Raw genomic sequence first — 21,822 nt, forward strand, 5'->3', positions numbered from 1 at the left:
GTGCAATTCGTAATATTGTGGCTGGTTTATTTTCCTACATAGCTATACTAGACTGCCATTAAAAAAAATTAAAACCAAATAAAAACAAACATACCAACCTCCCCCCTCGAGATGCGGAGTGGGAAGGAAACCTATAAGATTTGAGTGTTTTAGACGCAAGAGTATAATAAACTGGCTGTTCTTTGGCTCTTTAATCTGATAATCTTGTTACTATTTTATGTTTGTGTGTTGGAAAAAAAAAGAGAAGTAATCACTGAAATGTTGACAGTAGATCTGCAGTTTGAAAAGACTCATAACTTTAAAGCTTAGAGGGCCTGATCCTTTTATCCGCGAGAGTTTGACACCAGACTACCTCTATTAGCTTCACTGGAGTTACACCTGCTTTACGCAGTGTAAACAGACAGGATTCGACCCTGAAATCCTTTTCGGAAGGCTACTCCGTGTACCAGCAGCGTGTATTTACTGCTCCTTCCCAATCGCTTAGCATTTCTCAGTCACTGAAAAAATAACTAAGTCACATAAAGTGTTTTTACGTTCTTGTGTAGCGAGACCGAGATGTGCAAAGACTGTTGTAATACTGAGCTACGCAGCAATAATTCAAGAAATCGCAATGATTTATCAGCTGTAATAGTCAAAAAAAAAAAAAAAAAAGAACGGAGGAAATCTTGGGCTTTTTTTTCCCTTGAGCAAAATATTTATTTATTTACTTACTTATTTTTGTGTGTGTGTATTTAAACGTAATCATGACCGGAGGATGATTTGGGGGCTCCTAGCCATGGAAATTTTTACAGCTAGGAAGGATAGTGTATGTGCATATATATTTATATATAATTGTGATTAGAGGATCATCTGGGGGCTTCTGGCCATGGAAATGCTCACGATTAGAAAGGCTAGTTTGGGTCTTACACACTGCCTCTATTTTAGGTGCCTTTTTCCTATATGTAAAGGAATCATCTGTAATAGCCACCCAAATGTTGATCCAGTCTTTGAACGCCCATTCTAAAAATGATGGCTCCTGTTCTACAGACTCTTATTTTTACGTTAATAAGATCAGTGAGAGGAAGGTTGTATTTTTTTTATATATATTTTTAGCATCCTCCCCTTTCTTCCCAGAAGCATTTGGAGGCTCAAACCATCTCCACCAGCTGTAATGCTCTGCAGTTAAACTCGGCTCACCTGATGCTCTGAGGATTATTCACCTGACGGCTCTGTGTCCGCAGGATGCGGACAGGGACCGTATGGTGAGGTGGCTCTAACTCAGGCCAGCTGGGACTGGAGCTGCAAGTGGTCACTTGTGTGTGTACATGCTGGTACATGATGGTTGGACTTGATGATCTTAAAGGTCCCTTCCAACCTTAGCGATTCTGTGATTCTATGCTATGTGCTATATGTTCCCTGTGCAGAGCCAGGAGCAGTGCTGGTCCCAGTTACTGCTAGTGGCACAGCCAGGAGCTACTCTGTGCTTGTGGCAGTGGGTAGGGCTGGGCAAGGGCATCCAGGTGGCCTGCCAGCTCCCACGAAAAAGGCCTTAGACCTATGCTGCAGTTCTGGCAACCCAAGAACTGTCCCACGTGCTCCTTCCCTGCTTGTCCCAAGTGATTCATACTGCATCTTCTACTGTGTTCTTGCTCTTTCCTGGCCCATCTACACCAAGCAAGTGCAGGGAGGTGCAGAGAGCCTGGAGCTTGTGCTGGCCAGGCCAGCTCAGGACCTGGAGGACAGAGTCACATCAGCAATGCTGGGCCAGTGAATCCCAGTGTGACCATCACTACTCAGCTCCTTCACCCCAGACTGACAGCTCCACATAGTCCAGCACGGTGCTAGGCAACCAGCCCAGTCTGCTGAGGAAGCATGGCCCAAGCTTTGAACCACCGTGGCTAAAAATGACATCTCTGGGGCATGACTCTGGCTTGCGTTTTCTCTCTTCTGCCACGTCTCTGCTGTTAGAAGTCCTCTGTTCTTTCACAGCCTCCAAACCAGGAGTCAAACCCTGCATGATGACAAGATTCATCAAACCCATTCCTTTCTTGAGTTTCATTTGGTTCCCGGTTATTTCTGGTCCACTGAAGAACATTGTGTTCCTCGACTTGGCAGGTTGGGAGGTGCAAAAAGGCACTTGTATCCTGAGTGTGAAAGGAAGCAGTGGTCTGGGAGGGGGAGGACAGCAAGCTCATCTCCGCCTGGAAATGGTTACACATAAGTGCACACAGACCGCTGTGGTGGCCCCAATACTGTGTGACAATCACAAGGCCCCTGGTACATACAGCTGCAAGATGTTTTATAGAGAAATGTGTTTTTTTTAAAACTTTTAAGAGCTTTAAAACATGGCTTTCTTCCTGTTCTCTGTTTCTTCTCCCTGGGGCTGGGTAACAGCAGGTTCTTCTGGCAACATGAGTCCAATTGTGCAGGTTTCATAAGGAGAGAAAATGGTGTATAATCAATTGTACATAATAAAACTCAGGGGGAAAAAAGCCTTTTCCATGCTGCACAATATCAGCATTTTGCAATTGGACACTCTGTATTACCAAGGCTAGAAAGAGAAGATGTCTTCCAAGGAAGAGTTTGGGGCTTTAAAATGCAACTTGCAGGGTGCAGGCTGGGTTACTGGAACCCATCACAGAGTGTCAGTTGCCCCACACATCAAAATGAAGCATTTTTGAGGTGGAAAAGCTCTCCACAAGTGGCAAAGAAGCAGCTATTGGGAACACTTGCACCACTGTGGGCCCATCTCACCTGAGGAGGAGCCTGATGAAGGGAAATCCCTTGGAGTGCCCAGTCCCAGACACTGGCTGTGCTGATCCTGTAAATGGAGCTGAAAGAATGGAGCTGTCAGGGCTGGATGGGCCCTATGGTACAGGTCCATGGACTTCCCATGGTAACTGGATGTATGTAGCAGGCAGGATGGGACATATTCGCCTGCCTCACTCTGCTGGGCCTTCACTAGTTCAGGCACTCCCACAGCTTCACTTTCTTATCTCAACTTCTCACAGAGCTCCTGTCCAGATCCCAGAGTGTCCTGGTGAGGGCAACGTGTTGTCCAGTGATGATGTCCAGGTGTGGTATGGCACCACTACCTGCCCATTCATCTTCTTCATGGGTTTCTGCTTTTCTTCTTGGCAGTTGAAGAGAACCTTGCTGACAGTGTAGGTCATTCAGATGTTGTCACTAGTAGGAATGGTCGCCACTGTAGCACCAGAGGCTTCAAGTGCTGAGTTGCCCAAAAATTTCTTGAAGGTCTCACTTCTTAAAGCCTTCCTGGTTTCAGTTGAGATTGATGCTCACAAGGTGCCACTCTCCTCCTGACACTCTCTGATGTTAATGCTTTCCTTCATGGGTTGGAAGGGACCGCCTGCTCTCCTGCTCAGGCATGGCTCTGGAGCCTCCCCCAGTCACCCCACTCAGGGGGATGTAGTTCAGCAGCTTCTTGTCATCATACAACATATCTGCCCTCCTATTTCACCTGCCCTGCTCAACCAGACTTGAGCTGGAGGGCGAGAATTGCTGTTCTTAGGGGGAAAAAAAAAACGGAGGGCTTTTTTGTCTCTCTTGTAGTAACTAGAATAATATAGATTGTGAAGGGAAAAAAAGTACGATGAAGATATATTGGAATGGTGGAGGAATCATACACAAATCACACCTTTATATACTGCACACAGGAGACATACAGGCGTGGAACAGAGTCAAGGCTGGCGAGAAGCTAAGCCATGTCCTGCACATGGGACAGGTTTTTAATTACTTGATGGAGTGACTAGCTGTTATTGGCCGAGAAACCTGGGAATGAGACATCTGTCTCCCACTAAATGAGGGCAGTCAGTGGGGTTAGGTACCTGTTATCTTTGAAAAAGAGCCCAACCCTCTAGTGTGGCCACGTCCTAATGCCTGTGGTTTATAACTGATGCAAGCAGGAGCACCGTGAATCAGTTCCCACCTCCTGTCTCTTTGCTGCATGATGCAGGTATCCATTTAACTCCTCTGCCTCCTCATAAATAATGATAAGGAGTCACACAGGTATTCTATGTGGTACCATGGGCTGTTCTACGTGTCTTGCCTTGAAATCCTGGGCTGGATATTGCTAGCTGACATTGTGACTCTCTGCTCTTGCGCCAGGTCTCACGGCAGCAAAGTATGTCCACAGCCAACAAGATTTTAGTTTGAGAACGGGCCATGGAAGCTAGATTATAAGTATTTTGCTGAACATAAATAGGACATGATGGTTTCGTCCCTCTATTTATACGGATAAATATGTGTTCAGGGTGCATGTAATTGTGTGTTGCGTGTGTCCATGTTGTGTGTAAAATACACCCGTACACACTGGCATAGATTACCTAATCGCTCCATTTGTGAATGAACTGTGTTTCATAAAAATACGTAGCACCGCAAGAATTAATAACAAAGGCGCATTGCCACAATGAACATTTTATGCAAGCTTATAGGCATAGTGTAATGAACAAAGCGAGAGGAGAAACACCGAGAACAATATCTTCACTCTATCAGCAGTTTACTTCAGTCTACTTATATATGATCAAAGACTACAAATATAGTTTAAACAGCATGAAATAATCGCCAGGTTTGCAACGTGAAATAATTTTAGAGGGAAAAAAAAAAAAAAAGTGAAGGCAAAACATACAACCGGCTCAATGCCACAACGCAATGGGCGTGTGGACTCATTTTGTGATGAACAGCCAAGGAACGGCAGCGGTAGGGAAATGAAGCTAGAGGAGCCAACCTCCCTCCTACCTCCTCTTTGAAGATTTCCACATTCTGGGGAGAGGATAATGAAAATATTTTACCTCCTCTATTACAGAGGTGTCAGTGGACACAAAAAAAAAAGCCACCACACCAAAAACCCCAATAGAAAAAACCCGACAATGTAACACAATGCAATTGCAAAGCAGATGTTGGAGGGAGGGCAGGGTTTCTCCCTCAGATGGCAGTGGCAGCGAAGAGCTCAACCGAATGCACATACAGAGCAGCTGAATTATTCACGAGGGAGTAAAGGGTACCAAAACGCACTCCCTGCAGCCCATGGCGAGTGTTTGTGCTTTTCCCCTCCTGTTTGCCTTGCTTGGCACAGCACCTCCTTCCACCGAAAAATCAGAGAGATGAGTTTTTTCATGGCCCCTCCATATCCAAACCTGCTACAGAGGATCGATTGACATCCCTGCCTATGGAGATAAGCCAAATGTATCCTCCTCCTCCACTGTAGCTCTTTTGACACCCCCCCTGCCCTCCACCCTTTCCCCAAATCAAGCCATTCGGCACCAGTTGCTAATTCTGCAGCAGTGCTCAATGGGGGAACCTGAGCAGAGCAGCTGCCCCGGGGGTTTCCCATGTCCCCAGAGGGTCCCTGCACAGGACAGGCAGAGCGGTGGGAGCAAGAACAACCCTCTTGCCCTCCGCAGATCAGCCTGGGCTGGAGACACAGCCCTCCTCCGGGACTGGGAAATCAGGGCTTGGATTACAGCTGGTAGTGAGGAGGGTTGGCATCCTTGTGCGTTGTTTCAGCCAAATGAGGGACCTCCAGGTCAAAACTGACCACGACAGAAGCAGAAGGTGTTCAGTGAGAGCCACATTTTCACACATGGTGCAAACACGAGAGGCGGGAGGGCTGGTGCTCCATCCCAGCACCCCCAGCTACAGGCAAATGCAGTTACATCTGTCATTTTAGGGAGCAATGATGAGAGTTAAGGCTGTTCATTTTTTTTCCATTTAGTTTCCTGTTTTCAGTTGCTGTTGCTTCTCAATAACTAAATACTTCACTTGAGATCCTCGTTGTTTATTCTCTGCCTTAGGGAGAATTCTGCGATTTTTTCTGGTTTTAGTTGTTCTGTTTGGTTTTTTGGTTTTTTTTTTCTTTTTTTTTTTCCAAGGACAGCAAAATGCCCCAGCCTTTTGGAGTTTTGAATTAATGTTGCTAATGCTAAAAACTGGCTTCATCAACCGTCAGTTTTAACCCTTTCATATTCTATAATTAGTATTTTACTATCTAGGAGTCCTCATGTTTGATATGGGGGACAAGTATGGAATTTGACAGATGGCACAGTACCAGAGGGGGACAGATACTGTTTTCTGTCCCTGGTAAAAAAATATTTAGGTGCAGGCACATTGCAGCATTGCTCTTTGCACACCCTCAGTGAAGCGGTACAGATGTACGTGCTGCAAAAATCACAGCCCCAAACATAAAACCGCCAGACACCACCAACTCCGAATTTCCGAGAAGAGCCAGCGGCCATCCCCTTTTGACCCCGAGCTGGTTTGGAAGCCACAAGATGGCCGGGTGTTTTACTCGCTGCTCTTTCACCAACCGGCACGAATAATTCTGTGAACTTCACAGCCCTTATTACCGAGCACGGCCTAATAATGTCATCTCAGGAGGCAAGTAATTGCAGTAATTAAGAGGTTGCACAAGGTCACTTGAGGCAGGGCTGGGAATACAAGCTTTTGTCTCTCACCCCGCTGCTGCGCCCTACAAATATGCGTGCCGCAGCCTCATGCTGTCTGCAGCCATCGGGCCCGACTCCCTTTCAAAAACAGGAATAACAATCTGGGGCGATATCAGCAAAACTGGCTTTAAACCTGCTTCCCCCTTTCCCCACCCATCCTGCTTTATAGAAATGGTTTGAAGCTGGTACATTTTGTGGGAGGTGGTTTGGACATTCATTGAGGAGGAGGAAGGACAAGCAGAAGTGCGTGGCGGGAGGAGCTGATTGTCCCAGACTGCTGCCCTTGCTTTAAGAAATCTGCAATGTTTCACATGGAAAATGTTTTGTACTGCACAAAGTCTGTAAGCCCTTTCCTATCAGGCCCTGTATGTGTACGTACATATGGGAAATGGGCATCACGTTCCACAGACTTCATTCACAGGGGCTTTTCCTAATTTTTGATGGCTCAATTTTGCCCCTTTCAGGCTGTCTGAAGCGTGTGGCTGCTTGTCTGTCATCTGCGTGTGACTTCATTTATGGGAGAGCGTGTTCTGCGGAGAGGAGGAACGACGGGGAGAGCGAACCCAGTGCCCAGCATCGTCTCTCTCCATATCTCTCCAGCTGATGGAGCAGATGAGAGATGCAGTGAGTTACATAAATGTAGGAACCAGAAACTTAATGAAATGGCTCTAAATGTGACAGCATTCATGAAAAGATTAATTACCAGGAGTAAAGGGGGAAGGATGCCAGGAATTGATAGGATTGGTACCAATACCAAAAGCCTGCTGTGCTAGTAGAGCCATAATATGCAGTCCTAATCTGTGGGCCTATTGTTTTTCTTACAGAAACAACAGGCTTCAGCCAATGATACAAAAGGGGCTACATTACAGTTTCTGCAGGAAAAACAACAACAGCCATTAGAAATAATTACCTTAAGACAAATCGGCAAGCAGAGTGTGGCGCACACTAATATCCTCCCAAGCATGAGTCTCTGGGAAGAGAGGGACTGTTGCTGTATTTATCCCAGTGGTCGCGCGAATGAAGGGAGAGAATTAGAAAGAAGAAAGTGGGAGAGAGTGAGAAACAGAACAAGACAAGGACAGAAAGAGCAAGAGAAAGAAATGGCGGGTTCTCCGATGGGCAACCGGTTGGTGCTTTCTTCCCTGGCATGAACGTCTCAGAGGACGTGGGCTGATGTCTCCCTACTTGCAATCTCCCTATGCAATTTCAGCAGAGAAGAGTGAACACGTATTCATTTGGATTGGCTGGTTAGGCCCTCAATTTGCCAGGGAGTAATTAACTATGAGGAAGGGCAGCAAAGAATCAAACCCAGAAACTCTCTTAAATGAGATCATTATTGCTGTTCTCTACAAAGACCTGCCCTCTCTACTTCCCCCGAGGCAAAGGAGTCTATATTTTTAATTTGTTCTTGCCCATCTTCTCTCCTTGGCAGAATTGATGTATCTGACATATGAAATCACAAACTAACCCGTGGCAGGATAAAAATGAAAAAGCTCCATTTTGCAGTGGGATTAGACGAGCACATTTGACTAATGGCGATTTCCTGCTGCATTTTATGTTGACTGTGATTGTGCAAGAACTTTAAACTCAAATTTCAGATGACTGAAGACACTGAGAACATTGTATTAACTCCCAGTACAATGAGGTTTTACAGGATGCTGCCAAATATGTTCTTAGACAGGATTTCCCTCTATATTTTGCATTATTTGTATGTGTAAATGTATTGGTGTATTTTGATATATTCATGCCATTTCTCTTTGATTGGTGTGTGTACGTGTACTGATCAGTACTGTATTTCAACTGTAATAATAGCGTGTAAAATACACATACGAATAAGTATAATTTTATATGTACACATATAAATGACTATGTAAACAAGGACTTCATCTGAATGGATGTGTGCATATGAATAGATTCTGGTGTAGAGATCTCTGTAAAGACATCTGCCACCATCTGTAACGGAGACTACTTTCTGTAAGAGAAATATAGGTAGATAACCAAACAACTGTCTGTTGAAAATGACGTATCTATAGCTACCTTGAACAAAAAATACATAACATTCTGTAACATCTACAGTGTTAATACATAACATATGGTGTCTGTTTCACATGCTAATAGTGACTTTTTAATTTGAAGTCAGCCCCAATGAACCTAAATCCGTGCTGTCTCCAGGATTAATTATGAGTACTAGACTGTGATACCAAGCCTCTCTTCTTGATAAGCTTTATAAACCAGGTTTGCACGCAGGATAAAATAGCTCCTGAGAGCTGCCATGTTTCACCTACACATGACCTGCTGGTACATCTTTCGGAGAAAGCAAGCAACTCGATAAGGTACTTGGTTCTATCGTCAGGGCATGGACACTACCGGAGTGAGAAACACAGCATTAATGGATGTTGACATTAATTACTGAGCCCCAGATACCTATTTAGCGTAACCCTTGGAAATGCTTTATTCAATATGCAAACGTTACTTGAAAAGCAGGGAGACAGGTCCAAACGGAGTGCAGTGTCATGAGGTCCGTGGCTCCCATGTTAACCGATATTCTTCTGCACCTGCATCGCTTCTCCTGCCTGCAGCCTCATGTATTTGGGAGCTCCTCCTGGCGACACTTCTCCGGGCTGGGGTGGGAGGTAGAATCCTGAGGGACAGGAGAATTCAAGTGACCATGCGTGGGTCAGCCTGAAGTGGAAATGCTTAGAGAAAAAACATAAAACCAAGGCAACTCCTCCCCGTTATCGCCTCTGTTCCCTGCAGCACTGAGCTTCCCGAGTCAGAGGCTGTATCTTTTTTGCTAAAATAGCCTTGGCTAGTGCTCACTGCATGAATTTGTCTGTAGCTTTCTCAACCTGTTTGTGCTTCGATTTCCACAGAGCACAGCACACAGCCAGCGAGTGCTCTCACTGGCCCAAGGTAATTTCATAGCAGTACAAAAGCCCTTAGTGTCACTTTAAATAGGTTTAGGTGCAAAGATCAGAGTCTATCCTAAGCACAGCTATAATGTTCTTCCTTGGAGAAAATGGCTTCTTGATGCCCAGGAGGATCCTGCTGTGGTGAAGACATTAGACCTAGTTTTCTCTAAAATACATGTGCTTGGATGCTCAGGTGGCTTCAAGTTCATCTTCTCTCCCTTGACAAATAGACCCGCTTAAAGAATTGAAAGTTTCTTTCTTTTTCTGATTCTCTTTTATTAACCTCAGGTTTTTAAATTACTGAAAAATATATTTAAAGTGGTTTTCAAGGTCACTGGAAAACTACATTTTTGAAGTGTCAGTAGAAAATAACCAACTCTTGAACCACAAAAAACGGTGATATTTATTTTTGAACCTGCGAAACCAGTGATAAACCCAAGCTGTTTACATTAGTTTGAAATCTGTTTTCCTGGTTTCGGCCAGCCATGGCCTTTCTGCAGCTACTTTCCCTCCAGATAATTTGCCATTCCCACTGCAGCGTAAATTCTTCTCCAGACAGTAATGCGGTGGCTGCCAGCCCTGCCACCAAAATGGCCCCGTCTCACAAGCTAAGTCGGATCAGCCTGAGACAGGATTTTCCTGACACAAACTGTCTGTCAGGACTGCAAAACCGGGGGAGCGGGGTTTCTGGGGGTGGCACTCACATCTGTGGTTTGGTACGAAGCTGTTACCCCCAGTCGGTGCCTGATGCCGTAGTACTGCCTGCAATCACCTTCCAGAGAGACGGGAACAATCATTTGTAATAATTAACAATCCCAGAAGAGTTTTCATGGGAACTGATGTGTTCATCTGTCATGCCCTGGCTAAATTCCAGCAAGGACTACATGACATCCTGCCTCTGTAACTGTCTTTTATCCACCAAAATTCTCCTGCAATCTTGATCAGGAAGGACAGTCTTCGTTATTCCTTATCTAGCAGCTCCTGCGCTGGGTTGCTGCATTCAGAAATAGCTGCTGAGCCAAAACTGTTTCAGTTACAAGTGATCGGTATTGCAAATTCTTCTGATTTGACGATGAGTCTCAGGATTTTTAGTATTTTTCCTAAAGCCTCAGCTGTTGGAGTCATTATGAAGCACAAGGATCTCAGTTTTCATGTTTTTAAGTAAGTGGCTAGCCCTTGTAGTTGAAAACACGAGGCATGTTTACCCTAGAGGCTGAGAAGCCAGATGGTGGATAAAGAAAATGCAACAATTTTGGGTTTTAATCTCATGATTTTTTAAGCCAATCTCATAATTTTGGGGAGCTGGACTCACAGTTTGTGAATGTTTGCAGTTGGCAATACTGACTGATCATAATGTATCTCTTGTTTATCAAACAGGAGTGCCGCAGAGCTTAATTAATTGCTGATTTCATTCATGTTTGCCAAAAGCTTTGAAATCCTTGGATTCATTGAGGTCCTTTTAGGACAAAATACGATTTCCAGTGTTAAATCTGCTCCGATCTGCTACTCTGGGAATCTTTCAGTAGCCAGCAGTTCAGTTTAACTGATAAAATGCATTTCTGTAGTGTTCTTACTCTGGAAACAGTGAAGGCCCCGTTCCCTGGAGGCAGAGTGATCATACATGACCACAAGATGCACAGTGTCTTTCCAATGGGCTCCTGGGGACAAAACTAGACAATTATCTGAGTCATGTTCACACCCAGTTTTTGGGGAATCACCCACCGGCACCCAAGCAAGACAGGAACCCAAGCAAGCGTCTTCTAGTGCCACTGGAGGCTAGGAGAAGTCATGTTGTTTTGAGCATCCAGATCTCAGTCTGCTGAAGGTCTCTGCTGACCATGATTTCATAGAATCATAGAATCATAGAATGGTTTAGGTTGGAAAGGACCTTGAAGATCATCGAGTTCCAACCTCCCTGCCATGGACAGGGACACCTCCCACCAGACCAGGTTGCCCAAGGTCACATCCAGCCTGGCCTTGAACACCTCCAGGGATGGGGCCTCAACAACCTCTCTGGGCAACCAGTTCCACTGCCTCACCGCCCTCAAAGTGAAAAACTTCTTCCTAATGTTTAATCTAAACCTGCCCTCTTCCAGTTTAAAGTTATTCCCCCTTCTCCTGTCACTATATGCCTTAGTAAGAAGTCCCTCCCCAGCTCTCCTGTAGGCCCCCTTTAGGTAACGGAAGGCCGCAATAAGATCTCCCCGGAGCCTTCTCTTCTCCAGGCTGAACAGCCCCAACTCTCTCAGCCTCTCCTCATAGGAGAGGTGCTCCAGCCCTCGGATCATTTCAACCAGTCTGCTCTATCACAAACACTAACGTACGGCATCACTGTATGGCACCACACAAAAATAAAGGAGGTCAACCCACAAACGTGCTATAAACAGCTTGACTCCCGGCTTTCGCTTAGCGTCGTCCAAAGCAACAGCTCAAATCGTCCTTTCGTCTTACCCACCACTGGGCTGAAGGAAACGTTAGGAAGCATTCAGCAGAGCTGGTTCACTTGGTGGGATGGTGGCTCTGCAAGGAGACACCACCGCCCCGCCATCCCATTGCAGCCCAAACGTCGGCTTGGCAGCCAGGCAGGTATTTATAGGACAAAAAGTTAACACTACATTGGAAATATTTGTATCAAATTTGCTCCTTCTAGCCCTTCACTTAGAAAGCCCATCTTAGAAATAGGTCAGGCTTTGCCCAGAGTGGGTTTGTTTCCTCCCGGGGCCGCTCCGGCAGCAGGCGCGTGGAAAATGGTGTGTCATGCAGTAAAATAAGGTGCCTCGCGCCAGGCCTGGTGAGAATGTCTTTTAAGCCAAAATAACACTCGGTCTTATTTACTTGACAGCTCAGACATTAATTTAAGACAGGCACAAATGAATCACCAGCCATGTTACAGTTGCCTCGTTGGAATCCCTCTGCTATAATCTCATAGTTTTTTCACCTAATTAATTTCCCCTTTCCTTGCACCAGTGTTTCATGAGTGTATCTTGTTTGGAGGAGATTAAGAGTCACACACTTCATTAGTAAGGTGTAAATTATCAGAGAGACCCTCTCCATCCACCTGCTTAATTGGGTTAATGAAGCGTCTCTGTGGGCCCTGGTAAGACAGCACTGCTCTCCACTCCCTGCAGGCGTTACCAGGGCTGTTTGGAAAATAGATGGAGACCTTAAAGTTCCCACCTTTGTGCTTTTTGAGAGTTGTAGGCATTTAATTTTTAAAAAAAAAAGGAGGAAGAAAAAAGCTAAAGTTGACACAAATGGCAAGGTAAAACATTCCTGTCTGTAAAATTACAGTCATAAATATCGCTCAAATCAGTCCATATCAGAACTTTGTTATGGCTAATTCCTAATTCATACTAATTCCTAATTTTTTCTCTCCCTGAAACACCCAGATTGCATTAATGTAACACACACAGAAATGCCATTAATGTTGAGTTAAATGGTTAAACTGGTATGGATGCCACAGCAAAGCAAAGGTAAAAATGTGGCGCATTTTCGGTCTCCAGTGGTGCGATATGGGGTGTGGACAGTTCTGGGCAGTGCTGCCGGAGAGATGGGTTAGAGCTGATCCCACACGGCAGCCAGGAGCCTTTATCTCTGCACATCCCCATCTCGCCACCGCTTGGGTTTTTGAGGCTATTCTTGCAAGGGGAAGTGATAAAAGTCATATCAGGCGCATATATTACAGCACATCCCCCGAACAGGAAATTTTAAGTTGATATTAGAGATTATTTGCCCTGCAACTCTCGGCTGGGAAAGTCACGCTCTGCCGATCCGGTACAGAAATACAGGGTGATGACTCACAAGCGCTGAGCACATCGGGGCGTGCATTGATGTCGCTTGTGGGGTGAGATGGGCTCAGCACCGCTGAAAACTGAAGCTGATGCTGAGCGAGGTCAAAGCATCATCTTTAAATATACTTGCAGGCTCTTTCTCAGGAGCAAGTCATTGAACTCAGACTCGTGTAGCCAGAAACAAATCCATCAGCAGGCCTGAGCCTCAACCGAATGGACAATTTGTGCACAGAAAATGAGGAGAAAGTCTGTGGGTAAATTATTTGTCACAAATTATTCGCCCAGCTCTACCTGACAGAGCAGCGTTCTGCGTTTGATCTCTGTGAGCGACTGTCGCAGGAATCAAAGGGAGTTTTGTCAGGGGATTAAGTGCAGAAGATGTCGTCGAGAACTACATTAAAGATAAGAAATCCAGAGTGTGGCCCAAAGTGCCTAATCCCAGCACAACTAGTGAATTATTAAGTTGGTCATTTGACAGAAGGAGGAAAAAAAAAATCCAACTGTTTTTGAGGCTGCCTAAAAAGAGGTTTCTATTAAAATACAGCAGTTGCATAATGAGAAAGCAACGTGCGGTTCCAGCGTGAGAGCTGGGCTCTTGCGCCAGTCGCTGCAGCTATGGAGCGATGGCAGAAAAACAGCAGCTTCCAAGGGCTGCCCCTTTTCCCTGGTGTAGGATGGGAACCGCCAGCTCCGACTGCCGGGGGGAAAGCAGGGTCTTGAGGTATCAGCAGTAGCTCGCCTTCGGAGACTTGAGATATACCTGAGACACCTGGCTGATCCCAAACCGGTCCCACAGGGGGGCCATCCTACCTGTAGTGTCTCTGTGTCTTGTTGGGAAAACAGAGATGATGAGATTTCCCTTTCTGCCGGGAGCACGTAACTGGTTTGTAACTTCTCTGCTTGTGCCATGGTGCCCAACTTATGTGAGCTTCCGTGGTGGCTTGGAGATGTAGGAAGGAGGTATTTGGAAGCAGCCTTGGGAACAGACCGCTGGGACAGCCACTGCAACAGTGTCACTGGAAATCAGTCACTTCACTAAAAACTCCTCAAGTTCCCAAAATGGGGTCTCCTGTCTTGTTTCTACCCAACACAGGGCAAAAGAAATGCGATGGGTGCCACCGTTCAGTGGGAGTCGTGGCAGACACAGGATAATGACAAGCAGAACATTCAGCAATTAGAGAAGGAAGCAAAGAGGCAGGTCTCAGACCACTGGAAATGCTGGATTTCTAGACAAAGAACATCCTACAGGCATGGAAGTGTCTGCATCGGCCTCTGAGCATGGGGATGAACATGAGATAATAGAAATCTCAACAGAGTTGTGGGGAAAAGGGGAGAGAGTGAGCGAAACACCATCTCCAGGAATCCTGCCGGGGATAAAGGTGTTTGATGAGCTCCAGGAACCCTGGCAGAATGTGACACAATTTGTTAGGCAAAATCAAGAGGAGGGGAGGCAAGAGGTACTTGCATCACAGAGGTGGGAACTCTGGCTTCATGATGTTGCCTTGCAGACACCACCGAGTCCCTAATTAAGGACAGGCTTACCTGTGAGATGCGGCCAGGGTGCGGGACAGGGTGCTGAGCAGCAGAACCAACCCACAGCAATGTCTCAAAATAGGAAGGGCAGCATCAGGGTCCCACATATGACACAGAGAGCAGAAAGCAAAAATGCTCCACGGGAGTGATGGGGAACAGAGTCACTTAATGCCTTAAAGCCACCACTTCTGGGAAATGTGAACTGAGGATGCAGGGAAGAGGCAAATGTCTGTAAGACACACTGCCACTCCAATGTACAACAGGCACTGAGACCATCTCTGCTGTCCTTGGGTGGGTGTGGTGCAATGGGAATCCACAGGACACCCTCACAATTGTCCCAAAGGACTTCCAGACACCATGAAGAATCATTAGGACATGTTTGGTGGGGAAGAGAGGTGGGTCCAAGAGAACAAGGCCCAGCTGCAGCTGCCAAAGGAGTTGGCTGGAGGTTGAGGCCCACGGATGTCCCTGCAAAGGGACACACTCCAGGTCTGCTCAAAGGGGCTTCAGAGCTCCACAAAACAGAACAGAGCAAAAGACCCTCTGGTGCTATCACTGCATACAACTGGACGTTAATTGCAACACCTTATCCTCCAAATCAAGCCAGCGATCCACTTTAAGCAACGCCGGTTTCTGACAGATGTATTTCTGTGTTGCGGACACAAAGCAGGTGAGGGCAGTGCTCCAGGGAGCTGGGACAAGCAATCCCTCGCTCCGCTGGAGATCTGGTCTTGCTCGAGAGGTGCCAGCAATCCCTCAGGCTCCCTTTCGATTGCAGACACAAGTTGGAACAAGAGACAGATGGGAAAAAACTCTCCTCCGTGAGCACAGCTAAGCCCTGGGGCAGGGACCAGCGAAGCTGAGAGGAATCTCCATCCTTGGAGATATTCAAAATTTCACTGAAGCAATGTGATTTAACTTTGAAGTTAGCGCCGCTTTGAGCAGGATCTAGGACGGGAGAACTTCAGAGGTCCCTTCAAATCTGAATTGTTCTATGACTTTTCTGTTCTATGACTATCCAGTTTACGCAGAATATTGTCTAATGAGAAGCAGCCAACATGAATTTGTCAAGAACAAATCTACCCAGAGCAGGGAGCATCCGCAATGTGCTGGGCTGCTCCATCCCAGGGGAGAGGTTACTCACTCTCACACGTTCCCTGTGTCCTCCCCTGGATATTCCCATCCCCTCAGAGACCTGCTGGCACCCCTCCATGTGCAATTGGTCTCTAAGCTATCGGAGTCACCCAGGCTACCTAAATGCTTCCATTAAAAAGGTGTGCATGTGGAGGGGGCATAGCTCTTGAGCACACAGCACCTCGAGGAGCATGCGTGACTGCTGCCACCGATGGCTGCCAACCTGTGAAAACACACGTGGGAGACACTGAAAAGAGGGAGGTGGGGAAGGACATCGTCACCCTGTTTGTCAAAGCAAAGCGATGAACAGATCTGCTGAAAGGTGTGCCAGTATGGGCTTGTTTGCTGACACCTCGCTGCTTGGATACTCAAATCTTGCAATCCTCTGCCACCCTTTGGCAAGAGCAGAGTCATGTCTGCCTTGCATCCCTCTCCTTTATCTTTTTTTTGGTAATTCAACCAACAGGAAACTCTTCCAAAACAATGGCATACTCACACCTGTCCTGACTGAAAGCAAACAATTTACAAATAAGCTCAACTTCCCACCACGATAGGGTGAGGGTCTGTAAATCATCACTCCATAGCTGAAGTTTTGCTTTGGTGAAAGTTCTGGTGAAGCACGTATCCTGCTTGGGTTCAAATAACTGGGGAGGACTGATCCGCTCTCCTTTCCTCTCTACTGATTTGCACTGCTTCAAAATCCATCAGCTGCGATTGCCATGGTAGCACTTGGGCCAGGAATATGGGGTATGGGAGAATTCCCCTTCATCCAACACCGAACAAGGAACTAAGATGGAAAATGACCCCTAAAAGACTTTTAGATCCCTCTCCAGCCCTCTGATTTTTCCTTACGGTTGAAATTACACAGTCTGTGTTTATCTCTCTGCATCCTGCCCTGATGACATCTGCAAGAGGCTTCCAGCCACCTCAGGTAGTGGGGGCGCGCGCTGGCCACATCCACTGGGACGCAATCAGGAAGGAGAGATGTGCTGCAAACAGCAGCAGTCCGCGCGCGGGTTTTGTGTTTTAACAGGTTCAAGAATCGGTGTTAGCATATGCTAACCACTCTTTGCAGGGTGATCATTATGCAAATGCCTACAGTAAACAGGTAGGAAATTAGATCTAATCGGGACAACCCACCCCCCCTCCCTTCTCCTGACACAGGAAAGTTGACTCGATCGCATTGCTTGCGGTACATACCGAGAGAAGGCGGAATTCCAGCCTGAAACCTCAGTTTTTCATTTCTCCTTTTGTTCCTGTGTGTTTGGTTTCTTGCATAAGACACTGGAAACCTAAGGGCAGCCTTGTGATTGCTTTAATTTTAAAGCTCCCAGAACAGGCTGCTATGGCTGGATCTAGAATTAACGCTGCTTGTGGATTTCTGTGATTTGGAGGCAAATGAAAAATAAGCACATCATGCCTGGTCTCCGTGAGTAATGTAGCTCTGTATAATATCTAATCACTGTCTATTAAACTCTGGAGTGAGTAAAGAGGCTGTCTGTTAATACTGATGAGGATGTTTACAGTTGCAGATTCCCAGTATGAGCCCATGAGCATCACTGGGTTCTCTGATTATCAGGAAACCTACACCTCTTTGGTGCCGGGGGGGGGTCACACAGCTGATTTCTGTCTCACACTCCCTCTCCCCATGCAGCTCAGCCCATCTCCTGCATTTGCAACACCTCAACTCCTCTGTGCCCAAGTGCCAGACACAAGTGGTTGATTTGCCCCCTGCTCCATCGAGAGGCTGTGTCTGGCACGGGAACGCCAACCTCATCACATCCTACGTATGACCATGTGTGGTGTCACCCACATGGGTTGGGGCACGGTCCCTTGTTTGACCCTGCTGCCTTGTCCCCAGCCCAGCTAGCATGACACCCATGGCCAAAGTCTCTTCGGGTTCCCTTGCCAGGCACCTTATCATCCTGACAGCAAAATTGCTCACGAACATAGAGCAAACAGAGCCACAGTGCAGATTGCCGAGCAAATTGCTTCTGCCCCTGCCATCAGTGGTCCTCCAGGCCCTGCCAGCAGGAAGCACTGCCCTTGTCCCTGGGTCCTCTCCGCTTGTCCCCTTCCCAGCTCGGCTAACGATATCCCCCACAAGGCTCAGTTCCCGGGTTTAGCAAATCTCAGCCTCACAGATGTCTCAGAAAGGACCAGACATCTACTTGCAGCAAATATTAAAGTCTGTGGCCAAGTAATAACAACCGTTTGCTGCAGTATCTACACAGAGGTTGAGGCAATTAAGACACCACAGACAGCAGCATAGAAGCTGCATAGATGGCTCCTCAGCCATGATGGCCTTCCTGCATCATATATAGGCCCCAGGACATATGTGTGAGAAACGGATGCTGCAGGGTCACCCTGGCAGGGAGGGACCTGCGTGTCCCTTGGCACCCCAGGGTGCTAATTGATACTCTTTTTGCCTTTGATTGTTGCAGCCTAACCCGATGGTGTGGTGGCAAGGGAAGCCTCAATAGGCCCTCACTTGCCAGTGATGCCGTCCAAGTAGAGAATGAAATGGCAGAGACTAGGATTTTCCCTGGGAAATTAGACATATAGGGACTATTTTAATATGGTTGCATCAATACAAGTAATTAAATACACGTAGTGAGGCTCTAATTTTGGTCTCAGTTATATAGGGACCAGTGTAATGCCACAGGGTGACTTCTGCATGCGCACAGTTGTTCCCACCAAATTCCAAATAGCTCCAGCACACTCTTTATTACTAATTTTCAAACAATCCACCACCATCCCTTGCAATGTCACAGACCTGCAGCAGACCCGGATGATCTCCCCGCAAAATGCTGCAGGCACTCCCCTCCTTTGCCTGCTGAGCACTTGACTTTAATCATAGAATCATAGAATTGTCTAGGTTGGAGGAGACCCTTGGGATCATCGAGTCCAACCATCTACCCTACTCTACAAAGTTCTCCCATACACCATATCCCCCAACACCACATCTAGACGGCTCTTAAACACATCCAGGGATGGTGACTCAACCACCTCCCTGGGCAGCCTATTCCAATGCCCGACCACTCTTTCTGTGAAAAATTATTTCCCAATGTTCAGTCTAAAATTATTGCCTAAAGTTCAGATCTCTTTGCAGTGACCGCTTCTGCAGTCCCCTCTCTCCCCGTTGATATGGGAGGCCATGAGTCAGAAACGAGCTTTGGCAGCCTTTTGCACTTTAATTCGCCCCTGGCAGTACCTGCCAAAGGAGGAGGACAGTTTGCACACCTGGAGAGGTTGGCACTGTGTCCCAGGTCCCGGGGGAGAGAGCAGCCAAAGGAAAAAAGAGCGAGCAGTGGTGCAGCAGAGCTGACCCAGACCACTCCAGGAAATTCTTGCAAGACTTTTCCCAAGACTGGGTTACCTTATAGATCCCAGCGTTGCGCTAGCGGTGGGAGGATGCCCTTGTTCCACTGCATGTGGGAAAGGCCAGACACTGATGGTGTGCCATGCTTCTGACACACTTTTCTTGGATGAGCCGTCAGCCTGGAGGACCTACAGCCTGGAGGTCCTGCCATAATACAAATCTCAGCAGCACAGGCCACCTGTACCAGTGTTACGCTGATCTCTGGTGCCCATCTCTCAGCTGTCTGCTCTGTGTCTGTCACACACCATCTGTGTCTGGTTTGCCATGTCCAAAGATGGTCCAGAAGCAAATTTTCCCAGGAATCATCTGGTGACTACTCCATCCTCTAAAAAAGTCCTGCACATAGCCCTAAAACAGCAGAGTAAGCTTGATGGTGTCAGTAAGGGATGTGCCATATTGTATTTTAAGTAATTATGGACATGAGCAAACACCTACTCCACATCTTTTAGAAAGGCACCCTGTTATTTGACTGAAGCACTTCAAAAATCCTGCATCTTTCCATGTCCTAAGGCAATTTGTTTCAGATGATAACTTTTATTTGTCTCTGATGTCTAGTTTGGATTAATCTTATTTTAACCTGTCAACCTGGGTGCTACTGCCAGATGGATAAGCACATGCTTTTGTCTTCCATGTAATACTCCACACTCACCGAATGTACTTACATCATCTCAACTTTCTCTTGAACAACTCCATATATTGACAGGATCTCCCCAGGTATCCCTCTGCCGAGCAGCTTCCCCATTCCTTGGGTCATTTTCATGGCTCTTCCTGAAACCCTTTCTAATTTTCCACTTTCTGTTTCAAAGCCTGGCCCTGAGACTGAACAACATCATTTCAGTAGAGGTGTCCTCTCCTACCTGATTTGGGCGTTTCCAGGGTTTCAGTGACAATATTCCTGCCCTCATCCCCTCACTGACCCAGGGCTGAAGCCTTTCGGGTTCCCACCAGACTCCATCACCCTTCTCACCATCCCACCACCCCAGTTCCTGCAACCTTAAAGCTGTTGGGAGCGCATGGCCCGGCTTTCCAAACACCTTCCTCCTGCAGGGATGCTGAATCGCTCTGGTTCTCTCTCCAGCTGCATTTGCTTGCCCTTTGCCATCCAGCTCTGCTTTTCTTTGCCAAGCTCTCTGTCCTCTGGGTGCCTCTTTCTACCACCTCTCTCTCTTCACCAGCTCTGGAGATTCGATGTTTAACAATTCTGCCTGCATGCTCTTTCCCATTGCTAATAAAAATGTTAAATAAAGCCAAGCCCACGTGGAGGACTGAACAAACACCCTCACAACTTGCCACACTCCCTTTAATCGCCACTCCTCATTTGCAGCTCTGCAGCCCCTGGGGCAATACCCTCACCCAGCTCAGCCTTCGGTAACTCCCCAGACGAGCTTCCCTCCAGGTATGTCCTTAATGGAGAGGAGCATGATTATCCTGGGGAACAATCCTGCAGCCCCACACCCTATGGAGAAGCTGTCATGGCCCACAGGGTCCCCAAAAACCAGTGAGACACAGCAAAGCGCAGTTTCCTGTCCTTCCACCACCGTGGCACAAAGGGACTGGCTTGCATGGATGGAGGGACAGTTCGCTTTCAACATCAGGAGATGAATTGGCTTCACCTCTGCTTTAAGCTGTGTCCAAGAGCAAATGCAATTTGTCCCTTCTAAAGGGAACGAAGATGCAAGAGGACTTCGCCCCGGTGGGAAACACATTGTGGGCACCAGGGCTGCCTCTCCCCTCTGTACAAGAAAGGCAGCCCAGTGTGGGCATCCTCGCAGCATCCAAAGCTGGTGCTTGGAAACACAAGGTACTTTGCAAGCCTTACCAAAAAGTCACAAATGAATCAAAGCACGTTGGTAGGAAATGCCGTCTTCTTGATGTTGACATCCTGACCTCGCAACCTCCTTTGGGAAAGGCAAAAATCCTCCAAGTCTTGAAAACTCTCCCGTGTCACTGCTTCAGCAAAATCAGAGTTAAATGGTCTCCCAGCAGGCTGTGAACGGCTATTAGTGACGATGGAGGATGGAAGCACCACTGCGAGTCCTGCAGCCGCTCTGTGTTAGGTGCTGTAACACCTAACACAACATGTGGTCCCTGTTGGAACAGTTACAGGCCACAAAGGTCTGTAATATATTTTCCATAATCTAATATATTTTCTGAAGAGTACAGGAGGTAAGTTGCTCTCCCTGCTGCCTTGTGCCCTCTCCTGCCTCTCCAGCTTGGTCCCAGACCCTCCCTGGGCACGGAGCTCTGCAGGGTGAGTTGCACCCATGGAGGGTTGGACGAGGCATTTTCTAGGCAACAGCAGCTCTGGCAGAAATATTGCATCTCTTGTTACCACCATCCACACGAGAATAAATACCAGGGTCCCTTCCTGTGAGCACGTGAGGGGAGGCAGGGAGAGACCCAGCTCCTCCTTGAAAACAGAAAACAGCGGAAATACAGTTCAGTTTTTCCAGCAATTAGCTCTGCAGGGATCTCTGTAAGGAGGTCTCTGGTCTCACCTCCTTTCCTCTCGGTGGAAAACTATTTCCCTATAATGATACTACCTTAGCCTTCCAAATTTAATTACCAAGTAATTATACCTCACGTACAGTGGCTTGGTCCTGGCAAGGGCTGAGTCTCACCAGGAG

The sequence above is a fragment of the Charadrius vociferus genome, unplaced genomic scaffold (assembly GCF_000708025.1).
Source record: "Charadrius vociferus isolate BGI_N301 unplaced genomic scaffold, ASM70802v2 scaffold49, whole genome shotgun sequence".
Lineage (NCBI taxonomy): Eukaryota > Metazoa > Chordata > Aves > Charadriiformes > Charadriidae > Charadrius > Charadrius vociferus.